Genomic DNA, 12,230 nt, shown 5'->3' with positions numbered 1-12,230 from the left:
GGATAGTGAACCTCAGCCCTTACTAAGAAAACTGTAGAAGGGTGTCTCTTCTAATTCTTTCTATAGTATTCCTATATGGCTTATAAAAAACACTTCACAGCTGACTGCTGACTACCACATTTTAAAAGCACTTCCATCGATAGCCTTTGCTATGCCAGACATGAGGACAACATTTCAAGCATTCAGCAGGTTAAAGGTGACTGGTTAGCTAAAGGTGACTAGGCTTTCGTATCTCATTTTGGAAAGCCAGTCAAGTATACAGTTTATCTTCATGTGAAATGGACTCCATTATGCAATTACTGTCCTCCTGTAAGGGTAACTGAATGCTGCAGCATACTATCACAACCTGATAGGATGAGATTTAAATACGATCAGTTTCAAAATAAGTTGATTCATTACATTGATAATATGATGATTTCCTCTTTGGAAGAGGAAGCCAAGGGCATTTGTAAATTATAATGTGCAGAAGTAGTCAAGGATGGCTGATTTAGGGTCAAGGCCAATCAGGCAAATATCCAGGAATATCCCAGGTTGAGGCCTTTAGGGACATTTCACAAATAGTAAAGAACAAATTACTGTCCCTTCTGGGTCCCACTAATGAGAAAAAGATACGAAGTCTTGTGGAGCTATATATATTCTGGTGGACACGTATACTGAATTTGAGTATCCTGTCCTCTGTAATATAGAGTGACTAGGGGAAAAAAAAAAAGACTAAATTCAAACGAGCTGGAACAAAGGAAGTCTTTGAGGATATGTAAAGGGCACCTCTGGGACTATCTAATCCTAACAGACCAAGGGTTTTATATGTGTATACCAGTAAAACTCAGAGACTGCAGTTATTAGAAGTCTAATTCCGACGCTAAATGGCAGGTACTGGTATTTTGAATTAGAAGATTATGCTGTAACTTAGTATAAACCATTTGAAATATAAGTACTAGTGTGCTCTTAAGCTCTGGTGGCAACAGGTCATATGGCTGAAGGACAAACTTACCAAGATATATATTTTGATGTGAGTGATGTGAGAAAGACATTCAAATAAAGAAAGGGATGTACAACACAGTTCCTTGGAAAATGTAAACGTTATACTTACAAATATGTTGAAATGGAGTAAGTGCATCATATTCACGAGCAGGTAGCCTTTCTCTACCTCTAGGATCAATGATAGAACATCGTCTCCTGTTTGTGAGTGGTCTGAATTGTATGACTCTTGCCACTGACATGTAATAGGCTGCTTGCTCCACCAGTGGGAGCTCCTATACTGAAAAAGACTTCTTATGGGAGTCTGCTGCTCTTTGCCCAGCTGCTAAATTGCTATTAGCCCAGCTATTTCCCTAGTTGAAAAAGGCAAAGGTACGTTTTAACAATATTTGTTCGCTCAGTACATGAGCATAGAATGTCTTTCCATTTCTTTGTGTTGTCTTCACTTTCTTTCATCAGTGTTTTACAGTTTTCAGAATACAGGTCAAAGGACCTCTTTGGTTAATTCTATTCCTAGGTATTTTGTTATTTTTGGTGCACTTGCAAATGAGTTTGTTTTAATTTCTCTTTCTGCTGCTTCATTATTATTGTATAGAAATGCAACAGATTTCTGTACATTGATTTTGTATCCTGCGACTTTACTGAATTCATTTACCAGTTCTAGTAGTTTTTTTTTGGTGGAGTTTTTGGGGTTTTCTGCATATAGTATCATATCATCTGCAAATAGTGAAAGTTTTACTTCTTCTTTACCAATTTGGATGCCTTTTATTTCTTTTTGTTGTCTCATTTCTGTGGCTAGGACTTCCCATGCTATGTTGAATATAAATGGTGAAAGTAGGCATTCCCTATGATCCAGTAATCACACTACTGGGTATTTACCCCCAAAATACAAAAACACTAATTCAAAGGGATACATGAACCCCTATGTTTACTGCAACATTATTTACCATAACCAAACCATGAAGCAGCCCAAGTATCCATCGATAGATGAATGGATAAAGAAGATGTGGTTACACACACACACACACACATATATATAATGGAATATTATTCAGCCATTAAAAAGAATGGAATCTTTCCATTTGCAGCAACATGGATATGAGCTAGAGAGTATAATGCTAAGTGAAATAAGTCAGGGAAACAAATACCATATGATTTCACTCATATGTGGAATTTAAGAAACAAAACAAATGAGCAAAGGAAAAAAGAGAGAGACAAAGCTAGAAACAGGCTTTTAACTATAGAGAACAAACAGGTGGTTACCAAAAGGAAGGTTCGTGGGAGGTGGGTGAAATAGATGATGGAAATTAAAGAGTACACTTATCATGATGAGCACTGAATAGTGTATAGAATTGTTGAATCACTATATTGCACTCCTGAAACTAATGTAACAGTGTATATTAACTATTCTAGAATTAAAATAAATTTAAAAAAGAAAGAAAAAGGTAAAGGTAATTCTGTACAATGGGATAAACTGAAAGCAGTGCATAGAGCAATATAAAAAGAACTGAATATTGCTCTAGATCACAGTCCTGACATAAAATGCTATATAAAAATTGTGGGTATCACAAGCTCTTCGTCCATAGCCAATGGTCCAAGGGTATAGCTAATAAATGTTTAATGGATGAACAATAAAGAGTACCATCTGTAAAGAACACAACTGTGGAAGGCCTGTGGAATTTCAGAAAGAAAATTAAAGTAGATCATATTGATGCTCACCAAAAGAACCCAATTTTTCTTTCAGAGGAGAATTGGAATGCCAAGATGAAGCCTTTGTCCGCTGCCTGCAGGTAGTCACTTGGATACATGAAATGAGGCATGGTCATGTCCAAGTCATACAACAATGAGTTTACAAGAACATATTCCACTGTCATCCAGCAGAGTCACTAATGTGGAAGTTACAAATATAATTTACTAAATGTTAACAACAGATAAACTATCTGAAATTGGCCTTGGGAAAATCCCCAATAACAAGACTGACTCAAAGCTGACAGGTGAATGACACAAGGTCACTGCTAATATTTCTGAAGAATTCAAAAGGATTTTTAACAAAAATAACTATTTCTTACTCTTTAACAGAAATAGCAGCTAAAACACCATTAAGGTCATGGAAATAGACATTTTATGTCAATTTGGAGCCATAACCTACACCTCATTGGATCAAGGAACACATTTGAATATGACTCTTATACAAAAATGGGTCAAAAGAACACTTAACACCTATGGAGTAGTGACTTAATTGAACAACTAGAATGGGAAATTTAAATATTTTTGTTAAAGACATGGTAAGATCATAAAGAGATTCCTAGCTCAATTGGGTGAATGTATGCCTCACAAGAAAATGAAGAGTGGTAAATGTAGAACCCTTTTAAAGAGATTTCTGCACATTGGAAAGTTTTTTGTTGTTGTTGTTGTTGTTGTTGTTGTTGTTGTTGTTATCACCTCCAACGTCCCAGGCCCTGGACTACATTTGCATGTTTGAGGTAAAGGGGACGTAGCTTCTCAAAATAATCTATTCTTTTGAATTAGACTGTATTTATTCCTAAGGCATGTCTTGGTTGAATATTGATCTTGCCTCACGCATCCAAAGTAGAATCGATTATAAGTGCCACCCTATAATAATCTTATGATGATTTACCTCCCCAACTCTCACATCTCTCTCTGGGAATGGATAAAGGAGAGGTTTTGACGAGGTTCCTATTGCCGCCTTATAAGCTTTTTTTTTTTTTTAATCATTTATAAGATGCAGCATCTTCCACCCTTTTATTCTCAACTTTCTGTACCTGATATTTAATGTGCAACTCTTTTAGGTAGCATTTAGTTGCTACCTCTCTTTTAGTCAGAGAATTTAGTCCATTTACATTTATCATAATTACTCATGTAATTGAATTTAACTTCCTACCTCACCACTGTCACACCTGCTCTATATTCCTTTTTCTCTCCTTTCTTGCCTTCTTTTGGATTACCCACCCCCCCTTTTATTTTATCACTCCATTATTTCCTTTCTATTAGGAGGCAATCTTCTGGTCTTGTTTTAGTTGTTACCCTGGATGTTACCAAATGTATCCTATAAATTAGTACTTTTACCACTTCCTGGACAATATAAGGATCATTGCACAGTTTTAACATGTTTTACCCCTCTCCAACTTTTTGTGCTGTTATTGAAATGTATTTTGATTATATGTGTGTGTGTACATGTACATATATGTATGTATGTGTATAATCCTCAAGACATTATTGTTGCTATACAGTTCAATAGTCATGCAAACTTACTCACATGTTCAAACTTTCAGTAGGTCTTAATCCACTCCTCTATTTCAATGTTTCCATTTAGGAACATATTGCCTCTATAAAAGGAAATCCGTTCAGTATTTCTGTTGTAAATGTATACTGGTGCTGTCTTTAGCTGTCATTTGTCTGAAAATATTTCCCTTTCAATTATTTTTAAAAGGCAGACTTTTAATAACTGTTTTTATTACCAGGTTAAGTGATGAAGTTACAAAATAATTAGAAATTTCTGAGAGTTTTATTGTTTTAAAAAAAGGCCTCATTCATTACATACATAATGTCTAGTATTTCATTGGTATACCACTGTTCAAAAGGTCCTGGCCAAAAAAGTCCCAAACAAAACACTCAATCCAATGTTTTAAGTCCTACTTTGTTAATTAAGCTTGTGTGCATATGAAGCCCCCTAAAAGAAAAGAGAACAAAATCAAGTAATGCTTAAATTGTTAGCCAGATTCTAGACAGGGAGACCGAGTAGATTTTTTCTGGGTTACTCCACTTGAATTATTGTTCAATTACTCAACGATGGATCCCTAAAGAAATGAAAAATTAACATGGTAAGCAGGTCACTGCATTATTTGGACTATATGTCATAATTATATTTAGCAAATTCAGATAGCCACAATAAAAATAGCCTCCATCATCTGTAGTTTTGAAGATAATAATTCTCCATCTGGCTTTTTATTTTTGCTGGACAATACACAACTGATGAGCTATAAGTAATGCTGTTTTATATCATAAAATACTAGATTTTTAAATTTATGTTTGTAAGCACTTACTGTTTGAGTCAAAGTTAGGCTTGTTAAATGATTAAAGGCAATTTTATTACAGCAGCATGTACTTATGTCTTCCTAAGAGAATAAAATGCATAGAAGAAACAGCTTTTATTTTTGTTTGTAACCTATAAAATCGAGCTATTTTGCTGATGTGAAATAATAATAACTAATTTTAGGACAATACTACCTTCTGAAAATGCCACACGCCCACTTTTTAAATGCATCAAAATTATAGCATGTTCCATCTCAGACTTGGCCAGAGTAAAATTAGGCAAACAACTGATTGCTCAGCTGAAACAAAAGGTAATTAACATGTTGGGAACAAACTGTGAGCTGGGAGCATATAGCTAGATGAAAAGGCTTTTGATTTAAAGGCAAATTATCCCAAGTGGCCCTCTGGCACAGGCAATTTCTACTTTCACACTCATCAATGTGTCTGTGATCTCTCACCCTTAATTTCTTCCTTTTTAAAGGGCTGATTTGGACTGACTTATCTTTTTTTCCTACTTATAATATGTAATGCATTAACTTAATTACACATCTCTGTTTAAAATTACATTTTTTTAACATTTATTTTATTTTTGAGACAGAGAGAGACAGAGCATGAACGGGGGAGGGGCAGAGAGAGAGGGAGACACAGAATCCGAAGCAGGCTCCAGGGTCTGAGCTGTCAGTACAGAGCCCGACGTGGGGCTCAAACTCACAGACCGCGAGATCATGACCTGAGCCGAAGCTGGATGCTCAACCGACTGAGCCACCCAGGCGCCCCTAAAATAACATTTTTAAAAGAATAGATTTATTTTAGAATATTGCTCTTTTCCATTCTTCCATCTCATGAAGCAATTTGCTCACTTCTCCGTATTTCCCTTCCACACAATTTACATGTATCTTCTATCATCACTTAGCTTCTTGTGATTTAGACTGACTTATTAAGAATGATGTCCTTAAGAGAAAAATCTTTTTGTGGTTATATGTAAACATGTGATAGTTTTGCAGAAGTTACAGTTAAAGAGGGTAGTGAAGTAGTCAGCTATGTTCCATTTATTTGAAGGTCAAACCAGTTACACCCTCAGGACTTTCTCAATGGTGCTGAGATAGGCAGCTGTTTTCAGGTTCAATCCCAGGTTATACTTTGCAGCTGCGTACATGATTTGCCTGGCAGAAAACTCCCCAGTGTAAGGTAAACCAGAATGTACAATGTCTTTTCTCAGATACTCTGTTTTGGAACCCTGCTGTGGATATAATAGGAAAAGTTTGATGGTGCTTTCTACATTTTCTTTCTAAACTATCTTGAATAGACATGAGAAAGCAGTAGCTAGAATCTCTTTCATATTTAAGGTCAAAGAGCCATAGCTGACTACACACACACACACACACACACACACACGCACAAGCTTACTCCGTATTCAGCATGGAGCCTGGTGAGGGACTCGGTTTCACAAGCCTGGGATCACGACCTGAGCTGAAATCAAGAGTCAGATGGGTGAACGAACTGAGCCATCCAGGTGCCCCCTGATTTATATTCTTTTTTTTTTTTTTTTTAATTTTTTTTTTCCAACGTTTTTTATTTATTTTTGGAACAGAGAGAGACAGACAGAGCATGAACGGGGGAGGGGCAGAAAGAGGGAGACACAGAATCGGAAACAGGCTCCAGGCTCTGAGCCATCAGCCCAGAGCCCGACGCGGGGCTCGAACTCACGGACCGCGAGATCGTGACCTGGCTGAAGTCGGACGCTTAACTGACTGCGCCACCCAGGCGCCCCTGATTTATATTCTTTAGTCACTCAAAGTAAGATACTGTCACTCCTTCAACATTCAAGTATAAATCAGGAATGACCGTAATGTTCCTCTTCAGAAAAATCTTATAAGCTTCTGGAGTTGTTGTTTCATTGGAAGCATCAGCAATGATCTTGGCTTTCATTCTGGGTGCACTGGACTTGGTTACCTGCTTTTCATTGGCAGTAGGAATAAGTATGCCAGTTTGCTGGCAAGATACTTCCTTCCTAGGGCTTTGCCTTGGAGAAACCCAGAATTGATTCACATTGCAACTTTATTTTTTTTTAAAAATTAAGTTTATTTATTTATTTTGAGAGAGAGGGAGAGAGAATCCCAAGCAGGCTCCACACTGCCAGCACTGCCAGCACAGAGCCTGATGTGAGGCTTGAACTCACAAACCGTGAGATCATGTCCTGAGCAGAAACCAAGAGTCCTACGCTTAACTGACTGAGCCACCCAGGTGCTCCGATTCATGTTGCAATTTCAAAGTCTTCTAGTTCCTTTTGGTCAATGCCATCTGAATTCCATATTCTCCCATTAGATTCACCAACACCGACACATTTAGCAAAATAATGTAACTATAGAGTGCAAAATTGCCAAAGCCCTAAATAAGAAATGTTTTCTTTCCAAACCCTGGTGTCATTCCAAAAATGCTCATGAAAGAAGCTTCACTGAGGAAGTTTTCAATCCCATGTAAAACACTGGCCAGTAGCGGAGATGTCGGCGGATGAGACCCCAACTGATGGATTTACCAGGATAGCAGGCATGTGCGTTAATTTGCATGCGCTATGCAAGCCCTGTGATGCTGGCATAGGTGTCATCAATCTAGGACATCTCTCACTCACATTGCCTATTTCTGAAGAAAGCACATCAATTCCAGGACGAATAAAGAAAGCCCTGTTTTGTTAGTTCCACGGTGAACCCCCTTGTGATCTTTCCCCACTTCCTTACTGGTGTAGTTTTGGGGATTAATCTTAACACCAGCGTTAGCATCTCCAAATGGCACATCAACCACAGCACATTTAGACGTCATAAGGGAAGCCAAAACTTATCTTCCCTAGATTCACATCTTGGTTGTAACGGGAGCGTGCAGTGCCGGCTGTGCTGGCCCCATAGCCCCAGATGACCTCTGGGGAGCCGTTGTCTTTCGGGATGGGGACCAGCAGGCTGAGCACATGGTTGCAGGGCTTCATGATTCGCAGGATGCCACGCACCCGGGGTGCAGCTTCTTCTCACTCCTCTGGTTCTGGATGTGTGCCGCCAGCCCGTCCTCCGGGATGCCGGCCTCACGGTCGGTCGTAGAGGCTTTTCACCACCTTGAAGAGGTAGAAGCTGTCCTCACAGCCCGCTGCCTCCATGCTGTCACGTGGCCGGGTGGCTGTGCAGGCCCGCGCAGCTGCCGCGTTTCTTGGTAGGGCGACACAAGCTCTTGGAGGCCGGGGGGCGGGGTTGGGGGGAGTGGCCTTTTAAACTTCCCGCCTTCCCAGCAGTCTCCTTCCCTCGCACCGCCCACCGCCTGAGTGGGAGGAGTCGGCTGCACCTGATGGTCCTTTGAGAGGCAGGCCCGCCCTGACCAAAAAATGGAGGCCGTTAACCCAGGTGCCTTTCTTTCCCCACCCTTGGGTCGTCCCTGAATGGAGGTGGGGGGTCTGCATGCTTAAGGAATTCAGCCCGCACCGTAGAGCTCTGGGCGCTCAGGCCTGGGGCGCGCCCTGCGGTGCAAAGAGGGCTGCGAGCGCTGGAGATGGACCTGAGGCTGTGCGGGCAGGGGATTCTGAGGGCCCAGAGTTCTGTTTGGAGCCTGAGTTCCACAGTGTGCTGGCTGCGGGACTCTGCAGGACCCTCACCCTGTGGAGGGTGACAGGTGGGAAGGAAGCCAAACAGGAACCCTTAAGTCCAGGCCCCGGGCCACAGTTGCCTGGGTCTAAAGGTGGTGCTGTTTAAAGGTATTTGTCCTTGGTCTCCGTCTGTTTTGAGAATTTTCTTTGTCTTGGGTTTTCAGTAGTTTATTATGCAGTGCTGAGGTGTGGTTTCTTTTGCGTTTATCCTGCTGGAGGTTCATAGTAGTTATTAGGCAACTCTCATCTTCAGACCCACCATTGTGTGCAGTGTGGGTTCTGGAAAGCTTATTTGACAACAAGACTTCTCTTAAATTCCGGCACTAACGGGAGACTGCTGTTTCTGTTAGCAGCCCAGCAGTAGCTGGGCTTCCACTTTCCAGCTTTTTCTTGGCACTCCCAGAACTGGTCTCCTTATGGCCTCTCAGCAAGAAAGTTCCCCTTCTCAGCTCCACAGGCTCCCTCCTCTGAACTCCTGAGACAGCAGCACGGACAGGCAGCACGCCTCTTCAGGGAAGTGAGTCCCAGCTCGCAGAGAATCTCTTGCAGGCTTGTAGTGGCTGGCAATCCAACTTCATCTTTTTCCCCTAGCCCTAAGGAGGGTAGCTACTTCCTGTAATTAACACCTCTGTATCACCATAATGTGCCCGTTTTGCTGTTTATTTATTTATTTTTTAAATTCAGGTTAGTTAACGTACTGTGTAGTCTTGGGTTTAGGAGCAGAACTCAGTGATTTATCTCTTCTATATGACACCCAAGTTCGCATCTCAACAAGTGCCTGCCTTAATGCCCATCACCCATTTAACCCATCCCCCTACCCACCTCCCCTCCAACAACCCTCAATTTGTTCTCTGTATTTAAGTCTCTTATGGTTTGCTTCCTCTTTCTATCTTATTTTTCCTTCTCTTCCCCTGTGTTCGTCTGTTGTGTTTCTCAAATTCCACATAGGAGTGAAATCATATGTGTCTTTCTCTGACTTTGCTTGGCATAATATACTCTGGTTCTATCCACGTTGTTGCAAATGGCAAGATTTCATTATTTTTCATCACCAAGTAGTATTCCATTGTATGTATATGTGTGTGTGTGTGTGTGTATGTATGTATGTATATATACATACATACATACACCACATCTTTATCCATTCATCAGTCGATGGACATTTGGGCTCTTTCCATAATTTGGTTATTGTTGATAATGCTGCTATAAACATTGGGGTGCATGTGCCCCTTTGAATTGGCATTTTTGTATCCTTTGGATAAATATCTAGTGGTGCAATTGCTGGGTTGTAGGGTAGTTTGATTTTTAATTTTTAAAAACGTTTATTTATTTTGAGAGAGAGCATGACCAGGGAAAGGGCAGAGAGAGAGAGAGAGAGAGAGAGGGAGAGAGGGAATCTCAGACAGGCTCCACACTGTCAGTGCAGAGCCTGATTCAGGGCTCAAACTCATGAACCATGAGATCATGACCTGAACTGAAATCAAGAGTCAGGTGTTTGACTGAACCACCCAGGCACCCCTATTTTTAATTTTTTGAGGAATCTCTATTTTCTAGAGGGGAAGTCAGGTGCTTAGCTGACTGAGCCACCCAGGTGCCCTGATGTTTTTTTTAATACTTGTTTTGTTGCTATAATGTGTTCTGCTTATTATTTTACTGATGTTATGACAAATTTTAAGTCCTGGGTTAGTGCTATGTTGTATAATTTTTAGTACGTTATGTTCATTTGTTTAGATTTTGTTTAGGAAGGAAAGAGTTAAAAAAACTCTACATTTTCTGTCATGTAATATGTGCATTTGTGTGTTCAAAGGCCACCATCTTTGATAAAATCCTAAATATTCCTTCCTTGTAGGAAATATTTTTGGATGAGATGGCTTTTCAAGTCTGGAGAATAGCTATGTTGGAATTGTAGACTGTGAGACCATCTAGATCATAGGATATTAAAAATGAAAGGAGCCTTCAGTAGTTTCCAGTTATGCTGCATTATTTACAGGGGAGGAAACTGAGGTCCATAAAAAAGAATAACTCAAAGTCGAAGTGGGTTTGTGACCTTATAATTCATATTTTCTTCTAATCTACAGTGCTGTTCTATGAACCAAACTTGGACATCTGATCACTATATTCCACTACCCAGTAAGAACTGATAAAGTGAGTGCCTTTTATATCACATTTATTTTACTGGTTGTTTGTTTGCTGGTTTCTTTGCTTGGCAGTTGTGATGTGCTTGGGTCTCATTCAATTTCCAAGTTACCAGGTGCGGCCGAAGATCATGGTATCTTTGTCCATGAGGGTCAGTTTCTCTTCTGGGTCAGAGGTGATGTCTGCCGAGTAACTTCTCTTTTTTTCAGGCAACCTAAGCTGTGCCCTAGATGTCATTGTCACATGAATGGAAATAAAAGAGATTTGGTTCACTAAGCAGGTGGCACTGCCTTCATGATCCTATCCCAAGATATCTAACATGAAGTAAGGGAGGAGATCCACTGGTTGCATACCATCTTTCTATGCAGTGTTCATTCTTTGCTATCCTACATTGCTGCCCATGTGGCACTGAAGAGAAAGGAAGCTCCCTGCCTTAATTTCTGAACCAAATTGAGTTTTGAATGATGACCGAGGTTTTGTCAGTGTATGTGTTCTTTCACAAAGATGTAATCTTATTGCCAAAATGTTGGAAAGTTTTGTGTATTTTGCTGCTATGGGGGATAAATATGGGATAAAGTATTTGAAAGGGGACTACTCAAGAAAATACACAGTTACTATACTTAGACATATGCAGATATGCCCACATTTCTTCATCACCCATCACTCAGACTCTGTCTTAAGAGGAATTCCCAGTAAGTCATAGATCGGACCATATAGAGAGTGTGGCTAGCACTGTATATGCCACAGGTGAACATCTGAGACAGTCTTCTTCTCCATATGATATTAGGTGTCAGATGAAACTAGGGAGTAGGGAACTTAAAAAGGTTGAGAAAATGACCTGTCACTCAAGCAGTGCCTTTGAGGGCAGCCTACTCCAGTACTTTATTGATGAAAATCTTGACAATGGAGTCTATTGTGGGCCTACTGTGTTTAACTCTTGAGTCTGAATTAAGCCCTCACGGTAATGCAAGTTTCTGGAGCACTTTCCAGAAAGGAATAATGGGCCTCACATTTCTTAGTTTGTGTTTAAGCTCTCCTACCTTTCTATCTCTTTATCCTATACTTGTTTCTCCATGATTTTCTCTATATGGAACCATCCACACCTGACGTACTTTGGCTCTTTGTATTGTTCAAAGAGACCAAGAAGTCATGGCTTGGCCCTGCCCTCAGGCTTCCATTCTCTTACTCCTTGTCCCTTTTATTTTTTAATTTTTTTAAATGTTTATTTTTGAGAGAGAGAGAGAGAGAGAGGAGTGAGTGGGGAAATGGAAGAGAGGGAGACGCAGAATCTGAAGCAGGCTCCAGGCTCTGAGCTGTCAGCACAGAGCTTGATACGGGGCTTGGACTCACGAACTGTGAGATCATGACCTGAGCCAAAGTTGGACACTTAGCCAACTGAGCCACCCAGGCACCCCAACTCCTTGTCCCTTGGGTTGGAGCATAC

At 40.3% G+C, this 12,230-nt stretch overlaps 1 pseudogene; it reads right to left on the bottom strand.

Moving 5' to 3' along the window:
* Positions 1-204: 204 nt before the first annotated feature.
* On the bottom strand, positions 205-8,026 carry LOC132675804 (glutamate dehydrogenase 1, mitochondrial-like; annotated as a pseudogene).
* Positions 8,027-12,230: the final 4,204 nt, after the last annotated feature.

Source organism: Panthera onca, chromosome B4 (genome assembly GCF_046562875.1).
Source record: "Panthera onca isolate mPanOnc1 chromosome B4, mPanOnc1 haplotype 2, whole genome shotgun sequence".
Classification (NCBI taxonomy): Eukaryota; Metazoa; Chordata; class Mammalia; order Carnivora; family Felidae; genus Panthera; species Panthera onca.
The sequence above is the reverse complement of the archived record's forward strand: the minus strand, read 5'-3'. Positions and strand labels throughout refer to the sequence as shown.